Raw genomic sequence first — 22,082 nt, 5'->3', positions numbered from 1 at the left:
TTCGAATTTCGGACGACGGTTCTTTCCAATTTAATTCTAATAATCAGTCGGGCAACATCATGGATCCCTCCTCTGACCAGTTGGTTCATATAGGCACCTCGGGAGAACATCACCCATCTTCTAGTTCGGATTCTGTGGGCACCTCCACCACCGAACCCATCTTGGACACCGATGTTACTAATGAATCTCACGATTCTGGAGGCACCTCCCATCACGACGTCACTCCTGGCCCAGCAGATACAACAACCCGATCCACTCGGACTCGTCGACCACCGATCCATTTAAAGGATTATATTTGTACTGCCATTCAATCTCCTACTCCAGAGGTTGATCGCCCTTTACCTAATATTATAAATGTCGACTCAATCTCTTCTCAACATCGAGCTTTTCTTACTTCGGTAATCTCGAACATCGAACCAAGATCTTATTCTCAAGCCATGACATCTCCTCACTGGCGTAACGCTATGGAAAAGGAAATTTCGGCATTGGAATCTAATAATACATGGTCCTTGGTACCTCTTCCTCCTGGTAAGAAACCCATTGGCTGCAAATGGGTCTATAAAATCAAACATCGATCTGATGGTTCGATTGAACGGTACAAAACCCGTTTGGTTGCCAAAGATTATACTCAGGTCGAAGGCCTTGACTATAACGACACATTTGCCCCTGTAGCTAAACTTGTCTCGATCCGAGCACTTTTGTCAATCGCAGCAATTCGAGGATGGTCTCTCCATCAACTTGATGTCAACAACGCTTTTCTTCAAGGGGATCTTGAAGAAGAGGTATTTATGAAACTTCCGCCTGGATTTTCAAGTCAGGGGGAGACTCGTGTTTGCAAATTAAACAAATCTCTTTATGGTCTCAAGCAAGCCTCTCGTCAATGGTTTGCCAAGTTTTCTTCGGTCTTATTACAAAAGGGATTCACCCAGTCCATGGCCGATTATTCTCTTTTCACTTTCACAAACAAATCCATTTCTATCTATGTTTTGGTTTGTGTTGATGATATCATCATCACTGGATCAAATGAATCTGCAATTTCTGATCTCAAATCTTTCTTGGATCGCTCTTTCTCCTTAAAAGATCTGGGTGATTTACAATATTTTCTGGGGATTGAGGTGTCCAGATCTTCCAGAGGAATTTTTTTATGTCAACGTCGTTACACACTTGACATTCTTGAAGATTCCGGTCTCACTGCTTCCCGGCCTTCTTCATTTCCGATGGAACAAAAACTTCGTCTTCGTCCTGACGAAGGTTCTCCTCTTACTGATCCTACCGTTTATCGACGTCTAATTGGTCGTCTCATCTATCTTACGGTAACTAGACCAGACATCATGTATGCGGTTAACACGTTAAGTCAGTTCATGCAAAACCCTCACACGTCACATCTTGATGCTGCACATAGGGTTCTACGATACCTTAAAGGATCTTTTGGTCATGGTATTTTCTTATCCTCGACAAGTTCACTTCATGTGTCTGGTTATTGTGACTCCGATTGGGCCGGATGTCCCTCCACTCGAAAATCAACCACGGGCTATCTAACAATGCTTGGTAATAGCCCGCTATCCTGGAAATCTAAAAAGCAGTCGACAATCGCTCGATCGTCTGCTGAGGCCGAATATAGGGCAATGGCTTCTCTTTCTTGCGAACTTCAATGGTTAAAATTCTTACTCAAAGATCTAGGTGTTGATCACTCTGACCCTATGTCTGTCTACTGCGACAACCGTGCTGCGCTCCACATTGCCGATAATCCAGTATTTCACGAACGAACGAAACACATTGAAATTGACTGCCACCTTGTTCGAGAGAAGATAAAGACCAACTTAATTGCACCACGATTCACTCCAACGACTGAGCAACTAGCCGACATATTTACAAAGCCTTTGGGTGCGGATCAGTTTCAGAAGATCATTTGCAAGTTGGGCATCACTTCGATTTCTCCTCCAACTTAAGGGGGAGTATTAACGTATACACATGTATACACAAACACACCCGACCACTTGGGTGTGTCAACACTCTCCAATACTCTCTTTTACTTAGTCAACTAACAAACTCTAGTTGTTAAGATTTATTTAGATTGTATGTTGTTAATATCTTATCATGCACTAACCTATATATATACATGTATAACAGCCTAAGTGATAATATAGAAATCATTTTGATATCTCTTCTTCATTCTTCCTGTTCGGTTCATCCGTCTCTCTCCTTCTCGATCTTCACTTCACTAATAGACTCGGTTGAGTCTTCATATATAAAACAAACCTTAAGAACAGGTGCAAGTAGATCATCGGGGAGTGTGTCTTTGAAATCTCCGCGCTTTGACTTGCAAAGGGCAGTTCTGAGTCTCAATAGAGATTCTCTTTCCTATGAGGCTAACTTGAGTGTCTCTAATTCAAGTCCTTCTCCAATGCAACACTCTAAAAAACTCTAATAGAGACACATGTCACACATACATTTAATAGGAAAAAGTGGTTGAGAAAGAAAGATTTTTTATTGGTCCAAAAATTAAATTTGATGACTAGGACACTTAGACTCTCAAAAGAGATCTCAAAAATAGAGTTTCTAGTCGAGACATCTTAAAACTTAATGGTTCCACATCATCTTAAGATCTCAATTGAGTTTTGCATTGGCGAGGATTTTCCTAAAAAAAAACTCTAAAATCCTTGGTGGCACTTAAGATTTTGAGATTAAGTTTTGCATTGGAGATGCTCTCAACACATAAGTCCAATAGAGTTTTTTTTTGGGTTATTTCCCTAATGGCCCCCTACTTTGTGACCAGCTTCCCGCCTGGCCCCCTACTTTACAAGAAATACTCATATGGCCCCCTTCCGTTATAACACCGTTACTCTCTCTCTTCCATTTCTTTTCTCTCTCCTCCAACATGTTTTCTCTCTCTGCCACCTCGTTAAAACCTGCCAACTCATCATCTTCTCCGGGAAAGGTCGCCGGCCGACCAATTTCCGGCCGGCGACCTTTAAACCTAAAAAAAAAAAAAATTTTTTTTTTTTCACCTCCCTCTCTCTCTAAACTCCGGCGAAGGGGGTTACCCTTCGCCGGAGGACCTTTAAGGTCTGCCGGAACAGACCATGAAGGTCTGTTCCGGCAGACCTTAAAGGTCTGCCCGAGCAGACCTTGATCTGCTCGAGCAGACCTTCATGGTCTGTTCGAACAGACCATGAAGGTCTGTTCGAACAGACCTTTAAGGTCTGTTCGAGCAGACCTTCCAGATCTGCTCGAGCAGATCTTAAAGGTCTGCTCGAGCAGATCAAGGTCTGCCGGAACAGACCTTCATGGTCTGTTCCGGCAGACCTTAAAGGTCCTCCGGCGAAGGGTAACCCCCTTCGCCGGAGTTTAGAAAGAGAGAGGGAGGTGAAAAAAAAAAAATTTTTTTTTTTTTTAGAGAGAGAGAGAGAGGAGAGATGAAAAAAAAAAAAAAAATTTTTTTTTTTTTTTTTAGGGTTAAAGGTCGCCGGCCGGAAATTGGTCGGCCGACGACCTTCCCGGAGAAGATGATGAGTTGGCAGGTTTTAACGAGGTGGCAGAGAGAGAAAACATGTTGGAGGAGAGAGAAAAGTAATGGAAGAGAGAGAGAGTAACGGTGTTATAACGGAAGGGGGCCATATGGGTATTTCTTGTAAAGTAGGGGGCCAGGCGGGAAGCTGGTCACAAAGTAGGGGGCCATTAGGGAAATAACCCTTTTTTTTTAAGTTTTGCATTGGAGATGCTCTAATGAAGTAAAATATGTGGGACCCACTTATTTGGGACCATCAACAGCAAAAAGAGGGTCCACCCATTAAATAAAATAAAGAGGAAGCCTTTAGCGTATTTCACATTAGGGGCTCATCTCGTTGCAACCTAGTGGGCATGTGCTTTTCGTTTGGCCCAATTTGCTTTCTCTATTAAGTTTTCTCACCCGGGGGCCCTTAAATATTGGTGGCCCAAAGTGAGGCGTAGATGCTCACCATATTGGTTACATCAACCAGCTTCACACGCAAAAGATTTTTCGTAAAGTAGTGATTAGATTTTTCCACTATCGATTCTAAATCAGAACGGTTTCTTCCTTTACCTACTGTTATTCAATTGATATACACAGGTACAGGAATGGGAGTTGCAACTATTTGTTAGAGAGGTGATTGCGTTGATGACCTCGGACACGCTCGAAAAATTGAAACTCATAATTTCTTATCAAAGGATGCTCAATAGAATACAGAAGATGATGAAATCCTGGAAATCTCTGAAAAACATAATTTTAATATTTGAAAATAGCTCTCAGATTTATTATTTAGTTTTGCATTCCGAACAAATAATATACATCCATAATGGCAAACAAAATAAAAAAAAATTAATTTGGGAGAAAAAAAGATCTTCCATTAACTCAATGATCCATTTGATATTAAAAAGAACTGAACACAATAACTCATAGTTGATGCTAAATTTATTTAGATGACCAAACAACAAGGTACTTTAAACTTTATTCAGAGCAACAACAATATTGATAAAGAGGTGGAAAACACTTTCCTCCTGAATACCCTCCTCCAAGACAAAATTCATTACAGTCTTGGTAGTCCTCACATTTTCCTTGGCAAATATCCCTTGCTTCTCCTGTAACGCAAATCAAATTAATAAAACATATATGTATATATACATATATTAACAATTATTGGTATATATAAATAAATTTAATGCAATAATTACTTGGCTCTCGAAAAAACAATTCTTCCCAAAAATCTAATAGATCCCAAGTTAAAATCTCATCCTCCTAAAAAGTTAAAGAAGTAATTTGTTTTATACTTCTAAATTAAAGTCACATCAGGATTGTGACTCAGACTTGCAACAAAAAAAGGGCTCTGACTCATAATCTCATATGATGTGTTAGGTCACACCAACCATATACTTTGATCATTGCTCATTTCAATCAATTTTAACAAGTTTAAAGGTAAATGATAGAGGCATTAGAAGTCAAACTAATCCAAGAGAGAAAATGAAATCAACGACCAAGATTTGAGGGTCAACTTTCTTTAAATTCGTGTATCAGATCCCATAGACATCTGGCCGTTGATTTTCATTTTCTCTCCAGGGCCGGTCTCACTTTTTGGTGGTAGTGGTTGTATCATATTTGAACTTTAAATTGATGCACCACTCGGAAACAAGTTCGAGCTATGATTAAACAACTCCTGTTACATTTTTTTTGAGATATGCACTAAATCAAAAAAAAAATTAATAATCGTACCTAAATGAAAGAGAAAAATGGCAATAATAAGAGCAAAAATGAGTTTGACGATCATAGTTCTTGAACTCATTCTAGACAATCCAATCTTTTTCTGGTCCCACTGTTATTTTTTGTTTTTGACAATTGGAGGTTCTTGATAATTTATAGAGATATTTCTTTGCTTAAAACAATGGAACTTCTAGGATTTTTTGCTTTGAAACAATAGATATTAAATTGAGGGTAATCCTAATAGATTTTTTTTGGATTTAATACAAAATATATCCAATTGTTATCTTTAAGATGATTAGCAATATTTGTTTAATATTTGTTTAGACGTTGGGTATTATCTTAAAGATTACAATATATATTTTGTCTTTCTAGGTTTCTATATGTAGGTAATTTTATGAGGATGATTGTTAATAAATTTATTTTTGTTAATTCCATGATTTTAGAAGTTAGATTATATATTTAATCCAAGAGAAAAATATATATTCTTTTTCACGAAATTTGGTGGGTTAGGTATATTTTAAGAACAAAATAAAGTCAATTCTCACTTGTCCATTGTAAACCTAGATTGCTTTGTAGAAGAAAAACTTTAACTTTCACAAACATAACTTCACTCTGACTCCACTCGTCATCTTCACCTATTGTCCTTTTAATGCCAGGACGAAATGGTGGTCTTATCTTAATACCACGCAAAAATTCTATCGGTAGAGTAACTTTATATTCTTACTGTGATCTTTTAATCATAGAGCTATACGTACAAAATAATGAGAGAAATAGTAAATGAGATGTAAAATATAGTATATCATCAATATTGTAGAAAAAAAAAGGTGTAAGACTTTTTTTTTTGTTGAAGATAAAAAGGTTTAGGACTTGGGGCATTTGGTTCTCTACCTAGCTATTAACATGACATAACTCAATTCACCTAACATCCAAGACCTTAGGGCATTTTATGTATAGTCTTCTGCACTTCTTGTTAAAGGCACATCTGGTTGGTTGCTATTTTTTACTTTACATGTTAAGAAATTAATAGCATTTCACCAACCAAACAACTAACTGTGACAACCAAAGTAATAACCCTAAGAGTAAGACATTCAATGTCACTCATAATATTGTCTCCTAAACCCTAGATTTACACATGCCACCGGATAACAAATTTCCTTTATGGAGGAGGCTGGTTTATACTTTATGTAGTCTAGATTGAACCGAATTTATATTTCAATAAATTTTTGTGTCCATATTGCCCATGCTACATTAATTCCCGACGTATTTGGCCTGAAAATGGGACCGATCACAACACGAAAGCTGATGCGGCTGTCTCCCATTGGTCCGGGCATATGGAGAGAAAAACGTCTGGACCAATGGAAGTCGGCCACATAAGCTTTCAGGTTGTGGTCGGCCTCTATTTTCAGTCCAAATAGTATTTCCCAACTCCCATTATGGTACTAAGATTAGACCATGAATTATACATCTCACAGTGTTTCTTAAATTAAAGTTTACAGGCAAGCAACAATACTACATACATGACACGGCTAAAAGTAGCCCAAATGTCCCAACGAGACAAATTTTGTATATGACGATAGAGCATAGACTGTCAACTATTTGCCTTGTTCGCCCGAGCATGACTCAATTGATGATGTAGCACGCCCATTTTACACTCTAAGAAATGCCACATTATCACTTGGGTCATGATCAGACAACATTTTCTAGCCATGTAAACTTTTCCTTGCACAAACCCACCATAAAGCCCATAACCCACCGACTCAAACATCTAGAAATGTGAGAGGGTTAAATGTGCCGACGATGACCGATCACTATATTTAGAAATTATGTTTCCCGTTCATTGTTATGCCAATTCATCATGTACATGTGAGACTTTACTATTCTCACTTACTGCTTTGCTGTATAACCTGACCTCCATGATCAGAGAGTATCATGCATGATATATGAAGATAGGAACACAAGCATTTAACCCTAGCTAGACTACATTTATTATTCTTACCTGCCCCTCCACCCCTTCATTATTTATATATAACCCCTTTTCCTCATGACATACTCAACTACCCTCCTGATCATCTATAACCAGAGAAAGAAAGAGAGTGAGAGTGTGAGTGAGAGTTAGATAGTGAGAAAGAGAGATGAAGATGAAGTGGTGTTTCATTTTACTAGTGCTTGGTGTGGCATCATTAGGTCAAACTAGTAATGCACGTGATGTGCCTAGTGCTACTACTACTACTACTTCATCAACCACTGCTGCTGCTGCTGCTGCAGGTCTCAATGACCAGAAGAACTTCATTGGTGGTGGTTTTGCTGGCATTGGTGGTGGCGTAGGAGCTGGTGCTGGTGTAGGTGGACTAGGTGGTGTGGGTGGTGTTGGTGGTCTCGGTGGACTAGGCGGTTTAGGTGGTGCCAGTGGTCTTGGAGGAGTTGGTGGTCTTGGTGGCGGTGCAGGTGGTCTTGGTGGTGGTGCGGGTGGTTTAGGTGGTGGTAGTGGTCTAGGCGGACTCGGGGGTCTAGGTGGAGCTAGTGGTCTTGGTGGGGCAGGCGGTCTAGGTGGTGGTAGCGGTCTGGGCGGGCTTGGTGGTCTAGGCGGAGCTAGTGGTCTTGGTGGTGCGGGCGGCTTGGGTGGTGGTAGTGGTCTTGGAGGAGCTACTGGTCTTGGTGGACTTGGCGGTCTTGGCAGTGGTGTAGGAGGTTTGGGTGGAGCTGGTGGTGGGTGCCATAGTGGATGTGGAGCTGAGAGTCTTCACCCTCTCCCATAGTCTATTCTCATGGAATTAAATATGAAAAATAGTTATTTCTGTTCTAAGTCATGAATTATGTTTTCTCTTTAGACATTATTACTCTTAAGTCTTCCTTTAGACATTCTTATGGTTGTTTTGGCAATTATGTTATATGTGAGGTTCTTCTTGTAATGTTTCAATATTATTTTAATGGCCTTGTCTTACAAGTGTTTTTATGGTTCCTCCCTTCCTCTAATCACACTTTCATTATATCATCTATATATCTTTTTGTAGGATCTAACGATTCAGATATCATAAAATTAAGAACGAGTTTTATCTTGCATTGCAAAGCATGAAAATGAAAGAGCAATACTATTTGACCCGAAAAATAACGCTGACAATAGGTCGAAGGCTAATGGGGAAGACCCCGTTGAGGAGACCATTTTCTATCTATATGACCTGTCAATGGGTGCTGGTCACATCAACATTTAGTAAGTAATCGATCTTATTTTTCAAATCAAGTAACATTTTTCAATGCTGTCCATCAACTCTCTAAAAGTATATGCAAGGACGGAAACAAGATTTTAGTTTAAGGGGGGCTTGCTTACAACTAAATTTTGTAGATTAAAAGTACGCTTATTGCGGTTTACAACAAAAATTATAAAGCAATTCTCTGTTCACAACTTCACTTACAATTTATTGTCATCAGATCATCTTACAGATCCTCCTTATGTCTTATTAATGGGTCTTCTATTTTAAAAGCGTATTGTTAGTCGTGAAGAACAAAGTAACAGCAAAAAAAAATCACATTCACATTTGTGTTATATTAAGGGGCCAATTGAGCTACAAGGTCTTATGCTTTTGGTTGCTATAACAGATTAACAGGCGTATATGTTATACACTGGCCTTGTTTTTTCTCGAGGAATCGGAAAATCCAACTCGGGCAAGAGTTAGGGTTGGTCTCTTAATAGGTCTTATGCTCTTGGATTTGAAACCAACAGTTGAAAATATTGTTTCTCGGCTAGTCCCTAGTTTATCTTAAAAAAATATATATATATTCAAATGCACCAATCTTTTACTGCGTTTCCATCCACTGACTGGTCTATTAGAGCTAATAGCTTCATATCTTTATTTCATCGAATCATCTTAAATGAATTTGTACATAGGGCATTTGAAAAAAAAAGGTTCAAAATCAAATATCACTAAAGAAAAGGTATTGTATTTTTCTCATGATCATCTAAATAGTATATAAATGTAGCATATAAAGGTTAACAAGATCGATCATGGGGTGGTATGGAATTCATTATTGGTACCCCCGAAATGAAACTTGCAGTCAAATATTTCCCTACTACAATAACGGCGTAAATCAACGTGAAACCCATTTTCGAAAAAATCTTAGTTTGCCCTCAATAATTTCTTACATTTCTGAAAAAAATCGCTTTTGCTCAAAAATTATTTTGCAAAACTGTTTTGCATTGTCTTTGGCATTTAACAAACACATTGACTGGTAACATTTTGGCTAAAGCATTTTGCGATTGGTCTTGTGAAGAAAGAAATGGTTTCCGCATTTTTTTTTTGCTTCTAACAGATACATTTAGACTAATGCATATTTTAATTTGTCTCGTGCAAAAATTAAAATATTATGATATTACCGTTTGTATTTGACAAATCAATTTATGGACAAACAATCCACAACGTTTTAGCTAACGGTTATATATGTTCTTAACAACATAATTACATAAGTTGTCAACATTTTATAACAAGTCACGGCGTAATTATGAATGTTGTTGTCAACATTTTAAAACAAGTCATGACAACAATTTGACAAACTCAGTAAAAACAGTTAACATAGTCGGTCTTGTTAACAATATTGTCAACAACTTATAACAAGTCGGGCAAAATAGAAGGACTGACTCGAGATGGAAAAAACAACACAGAGATCCGTTTTTAAGCTTTATTTGAAGTAATTTTGAGATCATGTGAATTTGGTTCCTACAAAGATGGAGATTGCTATAGCTAAGTTACATCTTACTTGTTAATATAATTTAGATTGAAAATTACAAAATCTATCTGGGAATTATCTATCTCACTGACACAATCTCCAAGCTAATTTAAAAATCTACTTATTTTTAATTCATATTAAAAAGGATCAATTCCATTCAACCTCCTAGTTTATGAAAATTTTCTAGCTTGGCCCCTAGTGTAGTAGTGTTGGGGAAAAAAATGACCCTTATTTTAGAGATTGTCTTACCTAAAAATCAGATTTGTTCTTTCTCTTCCAATTTTACCCCCAGCTTAATTATTTATCCCAGCTTAATTATATCTTTCTTTCTATCTTCATCTTCAATTTCATCTTCATCTCCTAACTCTAGCAATTAAAAGGAGGCCAGACTCACAGTTTATTAAAGACAGATGAACGTCATGCGAGACTAATATAAATCAAGGAAAATCTTCTTATGAATATCTCCAAAATATGAAACGATAGGATACACTAAGGATTTGAGTCGTTTGCATAGTTATGTTATTTCTCTATATTTGTTTCCATCTATTGTAATATTGTTCTATTATAAATAAACACGGAGGTATATAGTTTTCCTCCGCCAAAACCTAAATTTTTCAGAGGCGATAAACTAGGGGATCAAAAGGAAATCTTGTCTTTGATAACATGGGTTTTCATAAATTGTATAGAGGTCGTCTCTCGTCAATGGCGAAAAATGTTGACGATATGATATTAATTAGTAGCTGTCCTAATTATATATGATCCTTGCACTTCGCTCAAGATGGAGATTCCTGGAAATATAACATCAACATTATCAGGTGATGGTAATTAAAGAAGTATCCTATGTTGAGTTGACTTACAAATCTGTATTCACTCCCCTAGCCTATAAATAACAATGGAAAAACAGCTATTCTCAATCAAGATCTAAAGTAAGAGAGTGAGTTAGTGTTAGAGAGAAGAGAGAGGGAGAGATATGGAGATGAAATGGTGTTTGATTCTAGTTTCAGTGGTTGCACTAGCATCAGTAGTTCAAACTACTAATGCACGTCATCTGCTAGAGGCTGGTTCAGAAGCTACTTCAGCCCTTGGTGGTGGTTTGGTGAGTGCTAATGTCGGTATCGACTTAGGTGTAGGCGGCGATCTACTTGGTGGTGCTTTGGGCGGTCTTCCTGGCGCCGGTGCTTTGGGCGGTCTTCCTGGCGCCGGTGCTTTGGGCGGTCTTCCTGGCGCCGGTGCTTTGGGCGGTCTTCCTGGCGCCGGTGCATTGGGCGGTCTTCCTGGCGCCGGTGCTTTGGGCGGTCTTCCTGGCGTCGGTGCTTTGGGCGGTCTTCCTGGCGTCGGTGCTTTGGGTGGTCTTCCTGGCACCGGTGCTGTGGGTGGTCTTCCCGTCGCTGGTGGCCTTCCCGTCGCTGGTGGCCTTCCCGTCGCTGGTGGCCTTCCCGTCGCTGGTGGCCTTCCCGTAGTTGGTGGCCTTCCCGTCGCTGGTGGCCTTCCCGTCGCCGGTGGCCTTCCCGTCGCCGGTGGCCTTCCCGTAGCTGGTGGCCTTCCCGTCGCAGGTGGCCTTCCCGTCGCAGGTGGTCTTCCCGTCGCCGGTGGCCTTCCCGTAGCTGGTGGCCTTCCCGTTGCAGGTGGTCTTCCCGTCGCTGGTGGTCTTCCCGTCGCTGGTGGCCTTCCTGCCGTTGGTGGTGTTGGCGGTGGCAATTGAGTCGGAGGTTTGGGTGATGGGTCTTAGTTCTCTTCCTCAGTTGATTCTCATCAAAATATTCTAGTTATTTCTATTCAAATTAAGTTGGTTATGTTTTTCATCTTTAGTTTTGTCTTTTAGATGTTATTCTGGTTGCTTGTTTCAGCTGAGTTATGTTAGAAGTGATTCTGGCAGTGTTTCAATATTTAAGTACTAGTGTTTTTCATATGCTACATTTTTCTCAAATTCATTTTGATTTTATGTTATCTCACATTGATCTTATGTTATATCTTCGTCTTACAATCTATGACGCTCTCTCTTACGACTCAAATAACCGAAATTTGTATGACGAAGTTACAAGAAAATATTAAATATGAATAATCATATTATTCTAGTTATTACAAGACATTTTGGCCCTAATAATAAGCAAAAGAACGTGGAGTGGCGCTGTGGCAGGCTATTCTTGAGCCCCCCAGTTGATCAAATGTCTGGTAGATAAAGCAAATATATGTTGGTTGTCTGTGAGTTTGAGTCCAACGAAGGTAAAGATGAGATTGTCGCTCACTCGAATTATATGGGAGTAGTCACTAGTCATATAGTATTCAAATCTATAAACAATTTTTTTCTCAATATGTTGTGTATCAGTGTATATACTGTGAAAATCCGAACGTCACTGATTCGTTTTAGCGTGAAAGTGAAAATCCATCCACTATTGATTTGTATTCCCGAAGTCCATGTCAGAAAAGAAAAAAAATATTATGTTTTTTAAGAATCTAGACGTGGTTTGACTCATATAAAACTCCGTTAAAAAAAAGAGTAATGATAAGGAACACGAAAAACTAGACTGGACATACATCCTATGTGGCTTGTTATGATTCGTGTTTTTGATCATTCTAATCTACGAAACAGCAAATCACGGAACGCCACATAGGATGTATGTCCAAAGTCTGTCTAGTTTTTCTCGTTCCCTATCATTATTCAAAAAAAAAACTACACTTACGTGTCAGCCCATGAGAGAACGGTTTTACTTTTTTGTGAAGCAACAAGATTCGAATCCTAATTTTAGAAATGGAAAAACGTTTATGATGTGCTGACACTAAAAGTTGACTCAAGAATGTGGATATCCACTACTCGATCGATTATATATATTATGCAAAAAAGCTCCTCTCTCGAAACAGATCTAAGAAACATAAAAGAGTAAGAGAGAAAGATGAAGATGAAGTGGTGTTTGATTGTAGTTGTGCTTGTTATAGCATCAGAAGTTCATATTAGTAATGCACGTAACGTCCCTACTTCTAGTGTTGATATGACTACTACTAGTACTTCATTCATTAATACAGGAATTCTCATGAATTTTTTTATGAAAAAGGCTAGTTCACTAGATATTGCATATCTTGGCAGAGGTTGGTCGGTTGGGAGCCGTCTGGCCGGAGGTTTGGGTGGTGGAAACAATATTGGTAACGTTTTGGGCGGTCTTCCTGGCGGAAGGGGTGCTAGCAGAGCTTTGGGTGGTCTTCATGGAGCAGTTGGTGGAGGTTTAGCTGGCCATGTTGCAAGAGGAAGCAAAACTGACAAAAAAGGTCATAGAAGAGGTGGTGGAGGTTTGAGTGGCTCTCTTGCCGGGATTGTAGACGGAAACACCAATGCAAAAGGTGGAGCTATGAGTATGTTTGGTAGATCAGGTTGAGGAAAAGGTCGCGGCATAGATATGGGTGGTGGAAGGTTCCATGCACGATGTGGCGGTGAGGTTGAAGCTATTAGCTATGATAGGATTTACTTCGCAATAAGAATTCGTGTTTTATCTTCCATCATGTTCAGGGTGTTTGTTCGATTATTCAAGAAAATATAAATTTGATCTGTTTGATAAAATTATATCTTTAAAGTTAAAAAACATGTCTTGTTGTTAAAAATTCAGAGGTGTTTCAAATTTTATTACAATTCTTTTTATTTTTTATTTATTTTTTTTTATACGGTTATTTGATTTAAAATCTACATAATTAGATAGATGTTGAAACGACGTTTAACATAAAACATATTCAGATTCATGTTGGAAATGATAAACACGATCACATAGTGCTCATCACAATTGATAACATTATAATTATTATTCAATAAGAAAAAAAAATATATATATATATATGTATCGTGTAGCCGTAAGGTAATAGAGTATTGATATTATAAGGTTGACCTAGCTAGAAATTATGTATCCACTGGGTCCTAGCTTGTATATAATGCAATGACAACCTTTCTCTAAAACTTAGGCATAATATAGATAGTCAGAAACAGAGATAGAGATGGAGATGAAATGGTTTTTGTTGGTTCTAGTATCCCTAGTTGTGGCATCATTAGTAGTAGCTCAAACTACAAATGCACGTAATGTTCCCGGTGTAGACTTGTCTGGAATTTTCGACCAAGATCATTTTGTTGATGTTCAATCCAACGTTGTAATAGATTACGGCTGGTGAAAGGTTCACGCATGTAGGCCTTCATTTGGCTCAAAATAATAGGCGAATAGCCCGAAAGAGTGGAGGATTGACGATGTGAAAATGCTCTTCTCAGCTCACATCGTATTTACGAAAACTTCATATTTTTATTCTAATTCTTAATGTATTGAATTCTGTTGTATTTAATGTTTGGGTGGTAGACATTCAAGCGCTATAATGACACGATTTATTTTTGTTTGACTCATGATATCTGATTCGTTTGCATTGAGGTTGATTTAGGGACCATTAGCTTAGACGAGTCAGATGGAGAGACAGAGAAAAATCAAAAACCACCTCACTAGCTTCTCAAGTAAAGAGTTGATCATATTAAGTAGATGAGTGATTTTAGTACTCCAATTTGGTTACTTAGAACAATTGGAGAACAGTTTTAATGAATTTAAACCTGAAAACAAAGTAAACCAGCAACAATAAGACAATACTATCTCACTTAATTCCTACCAAAATGTACAAAACCTGCAAGTGTATTTTTCCATCACAACAAAATCTAACATACTAGTAATCTGTGGGGTTATTTCCTTAATAGCTCCCTATCAGCTTCCTGCTTAGCCTCCTACTTTATCAAAAATATCTAGATGGCCTCCTTTTTGAGTTACCGTTACAACACCGTTAACTAGTCATCATCTCTCTCCTCCATCTCATCACCTCTCTCTGCCACCTCATCTTCTCGCCACTTCGTAGTCTTTTCCGGCGAAGGTCGTCGACCGGCCAATTTCCGGCCGGCGACCTTCAAACATTAAAAAAATTCCCCCTCTCTCTCTCTAAAAAAAATATATAATTTACTCTCTCCTCTCTCTCTAGATTTGGTTCCTTATGAGCCAGATCTAGGTCTGGTTCGAACAGACCTTCATTCCTTCAATGAAGGTCTGTTCGACAGATCTGGTTCATGGGGAACCAGATCTAGAGAGAGAGAAAGGAGAGAGTAAAAAAATAAAAAGAATTTTAAAGAGAAGGAAAAAAATAGTTTTTTTTTTTTAATGTTTGAAGGTCACCGACCGGAAATTGGTCGGTCGGCGACCTTCGCCGGAGAAGACGTTGAAGTGGCGAGAAGATGAGGTGGCAGAGAGAGGTGAGGAGATGGAGGAGAGAGAGAGATGATGACTAGTTAACGGTGTTATAACGTTAACTCAAAAAGGGGGCATCCGAGTATTTTTGATAAAGTAGGGAGCTAGGCAGGAAGCTGGTCATAAAGTTGGGGGTTATTTGGGAAATAACCCTAATCTGTGCTACCAATCTATACTTTATAGAAGGGGTGGTGGCTCGGACACAAAGTGCAGTCCTAAAGTACCCGAGGGTCTCATATTTTAAAGAGTTTTTTTCTTGGCTTCTTTTTTAGCCCTTATTTTTCGTAAATTAAAAAATGATCACTTTTTATAAAATCGTCAGTTAACTTTAACACCTGATTGTTTTCTTTCCTTTATTATCCTTCTTCTAACATTACTTCTTTTTCATTCCACTCTCTCTAATCCCTTCTCTGTCCAAATCCTTATTCTCTCTAACCCCTTTCTCTCTCTCTATCAGTATTGCTTCAAAATGATCTTAAAACAATGGGTTTTACTAGGTTTTTTCATTCATAAAAAAAAATGAAGATTTCCATCATTTCCAATTCTTAGAGTGCCTGATGATGAAAAACTCTTCAATGGGGTTATTTTATTTGCTACCCAGACAACAATTAGTAAGTCCTGGAATGTTGTCTTACCAAATCCCTATGTATTTGTTGGTACAATTAGCACGGTTGAAGAACTCTAGTTTGAAAACTACTCCTAAAGAAATTAGGGCTTGAGAATTTGTGATTGCCTGGGTAGATGAAAGAACAGTTATTGTGTGATTTGTAGCAGAAATGATGTTATTAGTGGTGACTACCACAAAGGTGTGATAGGAGAGGAGAAAAAGATGAAGATTAAGATGAACTGTTACTTGAGGGTAGAAATTTCATCAATCACAAAAATTGATTCGAAATTGGGAGGAGGAATGAAGTATTCTTTCAATCGAAGAGAAGAGTTTAACCTAGAGAGACGAATCTCTTCGTTTCTTTGGAGCAGGAGGACACTTCAGAACCTTTGGTATTCAGTACTCTTTTGCCATCTACATAGTACAATTCTCCTGCTCTATAACTCCTCTGGTCTTGTTCCGTTTGTCTTCCTTGGACTTAGTAGAATCATTTGAAAGCTTTGTGGAGATAATTGTTTAATGGGTGGTTTTGAAGAAATGGGTGGCTTTGGAGAAATGGGGGGTTTTGGAGAAAGGGGTTTAAATGCTGCTGACTTGTTTTCAAAAGTTTAATTAGTGATTTTGGAGAGATGTGTGGTTTTTGAGAAAGGATTTTTGAGGGAGAGGACCAAAAAAAGGGGTGCTTATGTGGGTAAGATCCAGGGTTATCCGGATATAAGGTTTAGGTCCAAATATTAATTCTTAACAAAAAAAAAAAGGTCCAAATATTAATGGTTTTGGTGGGCCCGAGATAAAGGTACAGCAGGGAATTGTGCCTAACTAGTTTAATACCCCTAATACCCTTTTTATCTTTATCTTCTTTACATCTCTCTTTCTCCAAAAAATTTATACAGCTCTAATTTTCTTTAAAACATCTCTCTCTCTCTAAAAATCTCTTTTTTTCTCTATCTCTCTCGAAATTTATACATCTCTCTCTAAAACATTTCTACACACTTTTTTTTTGGATCTTTCCTATCTCGGTAGAAACTCTAAATCCAGCAGAGATCTGGAAGCAACAAATCTGGATTTAGGGTTTAAAATACAAAATGTTGGCTCTCTTTTCTACATGGATATAGTGAAGAATGATGTTTTTGAAAGAAAAAATTAACGGTGAAGAAATCAGACCTAAGGTTATTGTTTCTGGAATAATTTGATTTTTTGGACAGGTTTTGGTGAAAGCTTAATGGTGAAGAAATATTGAAAAAAATCTGACGGTGAATTTTTTTGGAAAAGTCAGATTCAATGAAAATTGAATGAGGAATAAATCATTTTCTTGAACAGGGATTCATGGGTTTGGGAGAAATTCATCTTTGGGTTCAGAAACAAAGCTTCTAGTGAATATAGTGAACAATGAAGATTTGATTTACATTTAATGGTGAAGAAATCAAATCTGGAGTTATCCTTAACTTGATCTGCTTTAACTATATTTGCTTTTTTACTTCACATATTTGTTCTGGGAATATTAGAATGTTGAGTGCATAGAATGGTGCACTGAACATCTCCAGGTTCTCTTAGATATTGTCCCAATTTTTGTTATATTTAACGTCATAGATATACGTTTACGTGTTGGAATGTAGTGTAAATTCCTCAGTTCCCGTCACATTTTACCGTTCGCAATCCGTTCCCACGATTCGTTGTTATGTGGAAGTTCACTGTACTTTTTTTAGTTTCATTCGTCTTATATTTCTATCTTTTTCCTTATTTTGTGAAGGTTGCAACGTGAAATATTTTTCTTGAACAGAGATTCATGGGTTTTAGCGAAATTTCAAATTTAGGTTTAGAAACATAGCTTATAGTGAAGAATGAAGATTTGATAAACATTTAATAGTGAAGAAATCAGATCTGGAGTTATCCTTAACTTGATCTGCTTTGACTATTTTATTTTTCTAGTGTCTAGTACATAACCAAATGTCCCGTACTTTCGAACCTGTCCCGTACATTCACAAATGTCCTGTACATTTAAAAATTCCTGGTTCATGTTAAGAAGGCAGAGTACATAAAAAGTTATACTATGCCTAGTACATAAAAATCAGATTCAGTGAAAATTTAATGTACAGTACAAAGAAAAATGTCCCATAAATTTCCTTTGAAAGTAATTTACGTTTTGGAAGGAATGTCTTATAAACTCTCCATCATATAAGGAGAAAATGTTTGAGAGAAGGAAAGAAGTTAAGATTGGAGAGAGAAAATATATTAAAAAAAAATATAGAGATAGAATCAAATCAATGGGAAACTACCAAAAAATATATGGAAACAAACTAATGAAAAACTACCAAGAATGAGAAAAAATTCTCTTTGTACAGTTTGTTATCAAGACGTAATTGTTACTAAACCAGAAAAAAATTTAGAAGTAATATCTATTACATATTTCCAAAAAAGAGAAGAACTTTTAGATTTTAAGAAAAAACTATCCTTAAAGTTTCCCGGTGGACATGAAAATTTTCGGTACACAAGAAAATTCCCGGTATCTAACATCTTAAAGTTTCCTTCGAATATTTTTCTAGTGTCTAGTACATAACCAAATGTCCCGTACATTCGAACATGTCTAGTACATTCACAAATGTCCTGTACATTTAAAAATTCCTGGTTCATGTTAAGAAGGCAGAGTACATAAAAAGTTATACTATGCCCAGTACATAAAATAATTTCCGGTACACCTGAAAATTTCTAGTACAAAAAGTGTCTAATTCATAACTAAATGAGTGGTACATAAAACAATTCCTGGAGCACAAAAATATTCCCAGAACAAAAGTTTCTCGTACATAACCATATGCCTAGTACAGGAAAAAAATTCCTAGTACACAAGAAAAATCCCAATACAAAGTGTCTAATACATAACCAGATGGTCATTACATAAAATAATTCCCGCTAAACAAGAAAATTCCCGGTACAAAAGGCAATTCCTAGTACAAAAGTGTCCATTAAATAAAAAAAATGTACAGTACAAAGAAAAATGTCCCATAAATTTTCTTTGAAAGGAATTTACGTTTTGGAAGGAATGTCCTATAAACTCTCCATCATATAAGGATAAAATGTTTGAAAGAAGGAAAGAAGTTAAGATTGGAGAGAGAAAATATATTTTAAAAAAATATTGAGATAGAATCAAATCAATGAGAAACTACAAAAAATATATGAAAACAAACTAATGAAAAACTACCAAGAATGAGAAAAATTTCTCTTTGTACAGTTTGTTATCAAAACGTAATTGTTACTAAACCAGAAAAAAATTTAGAAGTAATATCTATTACATATTTCCAAAAAAGAAAAGAATTTTCAGATTTTAAGAAAAAACTATACTTAAAACAAAAGAAAAAAAATCACAAAGATATAAAGTATTTGAAGAGGAAGAGAAAATATTTGTAGAAAGAGAAAAAAATTAGTTTAGATTTGTGAGAGAGAGAGAGATGGAGAGGACGGCATTAATGTAGAGAGAGAAAGTGGAGGACATAGTGTAGAGAGAGAAACGTGAAACACGGGATTTATTAATGGCATTTCTGTAATTTCGGGTGGCAATCTATGTAAAATAAGAATAAAAATTTGGTTATTGTTGTAATTTCCTCCAATGGTGTGACTAGTGGACCTGCCCCTCATTCTTTGTGGGCAGTGGGTCTGCTTCTTGTTTGGCAGAAACAAGCGGACCTTTTGCCCAACCCCTCTTTGAGAAATGGGCTAGTTTGGAGGTTTAAATCTTTTTGACTTGATTTTCAAAAGTTTAATAGGTGGTTTTGGAGAAATGGACGGTGTAGGAGACTTTTGTATATTTTTTTTCAAAAATAGTGTTATGTCCGGCCAATATCCCGGCCGAGGTACTTGGACAGGCATGATCTAGTGAGAGAAAGTCAAATGCTTTCTCTCAATAGATCTGATCCAGCCAAGTATCCCGACCGGGATTCGGCCAGAATATTGGTCGGGCATAGCATCAGCGGTCTTTTTTTTAGATAAGGGGACTTCTCAAAGGGAACAAATAAGAATTTATTTTCTCATTTTTGGAGGAAGGGTAACTAGGTAAACGAAAAATTCAAATGTTAAAGTTAACAAACGGTTTTAAAAAAAAAAAGTTATTTTTTAATTTATGAAAATTAGAGGGCCAAAAAGGAAGTTGGTCACAAACTAGAGGACCAAAAAGAAAATAACTCTATTTTGAATTTTTGTATGTCAGTTTCGAAATAATAATTACTCTAAACGAATTTGTAATATGTTTTACGTTGTAGTTCAGTTTTGAGAGTTCAGTTCATTTGCAAGAGGTTGAGGGTTCAAATCCTCCCAGAAATATTTTTTCTAACACCCTTTATGTATAAGATCCCGATTTTTTTACTCCAATTGAAGAAAACTAGTACAAGTGTGAAGGTTATGGTTTTGGGGCATCCAAAAAAATCTCATGAAATAAAGACTTTCGTCAATTAGATTTCATTTAGGGAGCAACTTCATTTCGAGTCCATAAATTAACTTATATTACTTTCGCCTAGTGATGTTATAAAGGCCAGGTCGGCCCGGGTTGGTCCGTTCCGTACAGGCCCGGCCTGGCCCGTACGGAAAACGAGCCTGGCCAACCTGAGTTCTATTCCGGGTCCGGGCTGGGCCTAAGGTTTGGGCCTGACGGGCCAGCTCCGGCCCGTCAAAATCTGTTTTTTTGTTTTTTTTTTTCATGCCTTATTTTCATAAATTTCATAGAGAAATTGAAAATATTCCTTTCCGAAAAAATCCAACAAAATCATTCCTAAAAGATTCATTTCCATAAAATATAATTTATGTTTGAAGGTCGCCGGCCGGCGACTTTCGCCGAAGAAGATGATGAGGTGTCGAGAAGATGAAGTGGCAGAGAGAACAGATGAGATGGAGGAGAACTTTCAAACAAATGTATTTTGTATTCGCCATAAAAATTTATTCCCCGGAGAATTTTCAAAAAAAATCTGGATTCCCTCGAGAATTTATTCCCCGGAGAATTTTCTTTATTCCCCAAAGTCGCGGCCTTTCTAAAATCAATTCAAAAAACTCTTTCTAAAAATCTTTTCTATACTTATTTATGAAAATCATATCCTATTAACTAATAACTATTCCTAAAATCTTTCCAAAAGTCATTTCTAAATCATGTCATTATTTATAGAAAATCGTCTCTACACTTTTAATTTATATATTCAAAATAAACTATAGATTTATATTTTTTAATTAAATTTTGGTTTTTCAAATTTTTAAAAAAAAAATTATATAAAATCCGGGCTGGCCCGGCCTGGATTCAACCCAGCCAGGCATGGGTCTATACCCAGTCCCGGGTTGGCCCTTGTATAGCCAACCTGGGTTGAGGCCCGACCCGGGACACTTCAACCCGGGTTGGCTAGGCCCAGCCCGGTAACTGGCCCGGCCCGGCCCGGGCCAGCCTGACCCGGCCTTTTAAGCATCACTACTTTCGCCCCTACCCTTCGTCTCTCTCATGCTCATTTTTCTTTTTCTCTCTCTCTATGTCCTGCTCATTCTTTCTCTCAACGTTTCTTTCAGCCTTTGGTAAGGAGAGTTGGGTGTTATTGTTGGGGAGCTATAGTACAAATTTAGTTTTTTGCACTTTGCTTCTTTATACCAAACTAGTATTAGGAGCTATTTTTTTGGGATTTGAAATTAAATAGTGAGACACATAGGGATTAGAATAAAAACAATTTCACAATTTAAAACTTTTAATAATATTTTTTCTTTTTTATTCTCACTTTCTTTTTCTATTAGATACTTGCATTGATTATGTCTCTAAGATATCTCTCATGTTGTTTTAATGGAGGAAGAAATCGAACCAACAACCACCAACTCTTTCAAACAGTGTTATTATAGATGAAGATCTTTCTCGAAATGTAAGGAATCCTAGACAAAATGGCAAAAATAACGTGAAAACTTTTTAGTATTTGTTAAGAAAATTTTGTAAGATGTTGCAAGACATTGCAAAGTTGTTGTAAGGTGTTATTATAGATGAAGATTTCTCTCAAAATGTAAGGAACCTTAGACAAAGAGGCAAAAATAAGGTGAAAACCTTTTAGTATCCATTAATTTTTGTAAGGTGTTGCAAGGCGTTGCAAAGTTGTTGTAAGGTGTTGCAAGGCGTTGCAAAGTTGTTGTAAGGTGTTGTAAGACGCTCCAAAACTGTTGCAAAGCAGTTGTAAAGTTGTCGCAAAGTGTTGCAAAGCTGTCGCAAAGTGTTGCAAATTACAAAAGTACTCAGGGAATTGAAGACTAAAAAATTTGACTGATCTTTTTTAACCAAAGTCCAAATTTTTAG

The sequence above is a fragment of the Eschscholzia californica genome, unplaced genomic scaffold, assembly GCF_041429995.1.
Source record: "Eschscholzia californica isolate CP2 unplaced genomic scaffold, dmEscCali1.0.p SCAF_5, whole genome shotgun sequence".
In the NCBI taxonomy this organism is placed as follows: Eukaryota; Viridiplantae; Streptophyta; class Magnoliopsida; order Ranunculales; family Papaveraceae; genus Eschscholzia; species Eschscholzia californica.
This window is presented reverse-complemented; position numbering follows the sequence as displayed.